This window comes from Bufo bufo, chromosome 5 (genome assembly GCF_905171765.1).
Source record: "Bufo bufo chromosome 5, aBufBuf1.1, whole genome shotgun sequence".
Classification (NCBI taxonomy): domain Eukaryota; kingdom Metazoa; phylum Chordata; class Amphibia; order Anura; family Bufonidae; genus Bufo; species Bufo bufo.
In genome coordinates this window covers 449,216,115-449,222,114 of record NC_053393.1, presented here as the reverse complement: position 1 = coordinate 449,222,114, position 6,000 = coordinate 449,216,115, and positions in this window count along the sequence as shown.

The following is a 6,000-nucleotide window of genomic DNA, read 5'->3' as shown; positions in this document are numbered from 1 at the left end:
CCAAGCTCCCCAGAACCTATTCGATGTGCCAGGTGAGACGTTGCCATGCTGTGCTGCGGTTGTTGTGCCTGGAAGCCACAATGGTCCTGCACTGCTTTCAGCTCTGTGGTCACAGGCTTATCAGTGGCTAACCCTGCTCAATTTAACAGTTGGTAAAGTGGTGTGCGACAACAGTGCCAATCTGCTGAGCGTGCTGAAACATGGCAAAATGACACATGTGCCATGCTTGGCACACATCCTGAACTTAGTCGTGCAGCAATTTGTTGCCAAATACCCCAGGGTCCAGGATGTCTTGCGGCAGCCCATGAAAATCTCGGGCCATTTTAGAAGATCTTACACAGCCATGGCTCGCCTTGCTGACGTTCAGCGGCGACACCACCTGGCCGTCAGATGTCTGATTTGTGACAGCCCGATGTGCTGGAACTCCACCTTGTATATGCTTGATAGGCTGCTCCAGTAGCAATGTGCTGTTAACGACTACCTGTACAAACTCTGCAGCAGGACAGGTTCTGGGGAGCTTGGTTTCTTTTCACCGCGCCAGTGGCTGCTAATGCGCAACGCATGCAGACTTCTGTGGCCATTTGATGAGATCACCAAACTGGTCAGTCGCAGCAAGGGCACCATCAGTGACATCGTACCTTACGCCTTCTTTCTGGAGCGTGAATCGCGTCGTGTCATTGATAAAGCTGTCAAGGAGCAGGAGCTGGAAGATGAGAAGGTCGAAATGCTGAATTCCCAGGGGGGGCTACTCCATCTGAGACAAGTCAGCAGGAGACAAAAGAAGAGTCAGAGGAGGATGGTGGCTGGGGGGAGGAGGAGGAGCAAGAAGAGCAGGCTTTGAGAGGGACATTAAACTTTTCAGGGATCCCTGGTGTTGTCCGTGGCTAGGGGGAGTAGACCGAGGATGACATTCTCCTGGGCGATGAGCAGGAGCTAGGGCGCTCCACTGCTTTTAATTTAGTGCAAATGGGGGCCTTCATGCTCCAGTGTTTGAAGAGGGACCCCTGTATAAAAAGCCTAAAGTGTAAGGACCAGTACTGGGTGACAACGTACTTAGACCCCGGTACAAACACAAAATGGCGGACAAGTTACCAGCATCACAGAGGGCTGTCAGAATGCAGCATTTCCAATCCTTGCTGCGAGAGATGCTGCATCCTGCTGTTGTGGGCGCTGGCGGAGGAATTTTCACCCTCAGCGAAACAGGTGCGGGTACTAATCCTACCGCGCCTGCAAGAAGAGGGCGGTTTTATGATGTGTTGGTCACTTCGGATATGAGATCATTCTTGCAGCCAACCTATTGAGAGCTGCCGTCTGGATCCAGCCTCAGGGAACGCCTAGACCGTCAGGTGTCCCATTACATCTGGTTAACGGCCGATGTGGACGCTCTGAGAAGCGAGGAACCTCTGGACTACTGGGTGTGCAGGCTTGACCTGTGGCCAGAGCTTGCACAATTTTCTATGGAACTCTTGGCTTGCCCCTCGTTGAGTGTCCTGTCTGAAATGACGTTCAGCGCAGCAGGGGGGATCATGACCGATAAGTGCACTCGCCTAGCTCACGACAGTGTGGAATAGCTCACATTTCTAAAAATGAATGAGGCATGGATCTCGGAGGAATTCAACACCTGTGACGACCACATGTAATTGAATTTCCTCATGCCAGCTCACACATATCCGCCGCCACCACCCAGAAAATTTTTGGGGCCTCTACTCCAGTGGCCTACAGTAAAAATTTTAGCCGAAGACCGGCTATTGTACCTCCAGCCACATCATCACAAGTTATTTTCTGTCAAGTGAATGCCTAATTATTGGCGCTTCTACTCCAGTGGCTTACAGTAAATTTTTTAGCCGGTGACCGCCTATTGTACCTTCAGCCACATAATCACTTATACTTTCCTGTCTAGTGAATGCATAATTTTTGGGGCCTATATGTCACAGTCGTTACCTTTGACTGTGACCTTCCGTTCTTGCTCATTCGGCGCTCCTCGCTGAAGTTCTGTTCCTGTGTGTCATTTGTGGTTCTTTATGGGTTAACTCCCCTGTGTGCCTATTAGGAGTTAATCATCTGTCTGCTCCTTGGGTGTGGTCTCTCTGCTGCACCCATGGAACCTGTATATAAGGCTGAGGTTTCCTCAGTTCTGTGTCAGCTCTCCTGGTGTGTGTTGTCTGTCCTGCTCCTGGTTTGTACTCTCTCTCTCCCATGCTGCTGACCCATGGGATCCGTGTCTGTCTGTCTGTGCTCTGTGGGTTTCCCTACTTGTTCATTGAGGTCTTCTTTCCTGTCTTTCTGTTATCTGTTCTGTCAGTTATGTTTTAGTTTGTGTTTATTCAAATGTCTGTGTTCAGCAAGCCTTTGCAGCAGAGTGGCATGACAAGGCCATGCAGTTTACTACTGGTGGAGCAAGTCCTTCTCTGCTCATTGCCACTCCTGCTCCATTGCGTGAACTCCTGCTTGTATTATTGGTTGCCCTGTTTTGTATTCATATGTCTGTGTTCAGCAAGCCTTTGCAGCAGAGTGGCATGACAAGGCCATGCAGTTTACTACTGGTGGAGCAAGTCCTTCTCTGCTCATTGCCACTCCTGCTCCCTTGCGTGAACTCCTGCTTGTATTATTAGTTGCCCTGTTTTGTATTTGCCTGTCTGTTATGTTTGCCTATGTGCCGTCGGTACTTTCTGGTACCTGTTGTCCATTCGTTCCTGCTGTCACTGTCTAGTTCACGCTCCAGAGTGGACCCTGGCACTGGTATTCACTAGAGCCCTAGATGGTGAGGGTTAGACTTTGCCGCAGGAAGTTGCCAGGGTCCACTCTGGAGCGTGAACTAGACAGTGACAGCAGGAACGAATGGACAACAGGTACCAGAAGGTACCGACGGCACATAGGCAAACATAACAGACAGGCAAATAAAAAACAGGGCAACTAATACTGAGTGGAATCCATGTCACTGATTCCTGGACATTGGTCTCCAGAATCTGCTGATACTGATTGGAATCCATGCGTCCCTCAACTTTGACAAGATTCCCAGTCCCTGCACTGGCCACACAGCCCCACAGCATGATGGAACCACCACCATATTTTACTGTAGGTAGCAGGTGTTTTTCTTGGAATGCTGTGTTCTTTTTCCTCCATGCATAACGCCCCTTGTTATGGCCAAATAACTACATTTTTGTTTCATCAGTCCACAGCACCTTATTCCAAAATGAAGCTGGCTTGTCCAAATGTGCTTTAGCCCACCTCAAGCTGCATTTTTTGTGCTGTGGGAGGAGAAAAGGTTTCCTCTGCATCACTCTCGCATACAGCATCTCCTTGTGTAAAGTGCGCCGAATGGTTGAACGATGCACAGTGGCTCCATCTGCAGCAAGATGATGTTGTAGGTCTTTGCTGCTGGTCTGTGGGTTGACTCTGACTGTTCTCACCATTCGTCGCTTCTGTCTATCCAAGATTTTTCTTGGTCTGCCACTTCGAGCCTTAACTTGAACTGAGCCTGTGGTCTTCCATTTCCTCAATATGTTCCTAACTAGAGTTGAGCAAACACCTGGATGTTCGGGTTCGAGAAGTTCGGCTGAACTTCCCGGAAATGTTCGGGTTCGGGATCCGAACCCGACCCGAACTTCGTCCCGAACCCAAGTCAATGGGGACCGAACTTTTCGGCACTAAAAAGGCTGTAAAACAGCCCAGGAAAGGGCTAGAGGGCTGCAAAAGGCAGCAAAATGTAGTTAAATCCCCTGCAAACAAATGTGGATAGGGAAATGAATAAAAATTAAAATAAAATAAATAAAAATTAACCAATATCAATTGGAGAGAGGTCCCATAGCAGAGAATCAGGCTTCATGTCAGCAGAGAATCAGTCTTCATGTCATAGCAGAGAATCAGGCTTCACGTAACCCAAAACTGGAACAGGCCACTGTCACATATTTAGGCCCAGGCACCCAGGCAGAGGAGAGAGGTCCCGTAACAGAGAATCTGGCTTCATGTCAGAAGAGAATCAGTCTTCATGTCATAGCAGAGAATCAGGCTTCATGTCACCCACCACTGGAACAGGCCACTGTCAGATATTTTTAGGCCCCGTCACCCAGACAGAGGAGAGAGGTCCCATAACAGAGATTCAGGCTTCATGTCAGCGACTTAGCAGAGAATCAGTCTTCATGTCATAGCAGAGAATCAGGCTTCATGTCACCCACCACTGGAACAGGCCACTGTCAGATATTTTTAGGCCCCAGCACCCAGACAGAGGAGAGAGGTCCCATAACAGAGATTCAGGCTTCATGTCAGCAGAGAATCAGTCTACATGTCATAGCAGAGAATCAGGCTTCATGTCACCCACCACTGGAACAGGCCACTGTCAGATATTTTTAGACCCCGGCACCCAGACAGAGGAGAGAGGTCCCATAACAGAGATTCAGGCTTCATGTCAGCAGAGAATCAGTCTACATGTCATAGCAGAGAATCAGGCTTCATGTCACCCACCACTGGAACAGGCCACTGTCAGATATTTTTAGACCCCGGCACCCAGACAGAGGAGAGAGGTCCCATAACAGAGATTCAGGCTTCATGTCAGCAGAGAATCAGTCTTCATGTCATAGCGAATCAGGCTTCACGTCACCCACCACTGGAACAGTCCATTGTCACATATTTAGGCCCAGGCACCCAGGCAGAGGAGAGAGGTCCCATAGCAGAGAATCTGGCTTCATGTCAGCAGAGAATCAGTCTTCATGTCATAGCAGAGAATCAGGCTTCATGTCACCCACCACTGGAACAGGCCACTGTCAGATATTTTTAGGCCCCGGCACCCAGACAGAGGAGAGAGGTCCCATAACAGAGATTCAGGCTTCATGTCAGCAGAGAATCAGTCTTCATGTCATAGCAGAGAATCAGGCTTCACGTCACCCACCACTGGAGCAGTCCATTGTCACATATTTAGGCCCAGGCACCCAGACAGAGGATAGGTTCATTCAACTTTGGGTTGCACTGCAATATAATGGTAAAATGAAAATAAAAATAGGATTGAATGAGGAAGTGCCCTGGAGTACAATAATATATGGTTAAGGGGAGGTAGTTAATGTCTAATCTGCACAAGGGATGGACAGGTCCTGTGGGATCCATGCCTGGTTCATTTTTATGAACGTCAGCTTGTCCACATTGACTGTAGACAGGCGGCTGCGTTTGTCTGCAACGACGCCCCCTGCCGTGCTGAATACACGTTCAGACAAAACGCTGGCCGCCGGGCAGGCCAGCACCTCCAAGGCATAAAAGGCTAGTTCTGGCCACGTGGACAATTTGGAGACCCAGAAGTTGAATGGGGCCGAACCATCAGTCAGTACGTGGAGGGGTGTGCACAGGTACTGTTCCACCATGTTAGTTAAATGTTGCCTCCTGCTAACATGTTCCGTATCAGGTGGTGGTGCAGTTAGCTGTGGCGTGGTGACAAAACTTTTCCACATCTCTGCCATGCTAACCCTGCCCTCAGAGGAGCTGGCCGTGACACAGCTGCGTTGGCGACCTCTTGCTCCTCCTCTGCCTTCGCCTTGGGCTTCCACTTGTTCCCCTGTGACATTTGGGAATGCTCTCAGCAGCGCGTCTACCAACGTGCGCTTGTACTCGCGCATCTTACTATCACGCTCCAGTGCATGAAGTAAGGTGGGCACATTGTCTTTGTACCGTGGATCCAGCAGGGTGGCAACCCAGTAGTCCGCACACGTTAAAATGTGGGCAACTCTGCTGTCGTTGCGCAGGCACTGCAGCATGTAGTCGCTCATGTGTGCCAGGCTGCCCAGAGGTAAGGACAAGCTGTCCTCTGTGGGAGGCGTATCGTCATCGTCCTGCGTTTCCCCCCAGCCACGCACCAGTGATGGGCCCGAGCTGCGTTGGGTGCCACCCTGCTGTGAACATGCTTCATCCTCATCCTTCTCCACCTCCTCCTCATCCTCGTCCTCCTCGTCCTCCAGTAGTGGGCCCTGTCTGGCCACATTTGTACCTGGCCTCTGCTGTTGCAAAAAACCTCCCTCT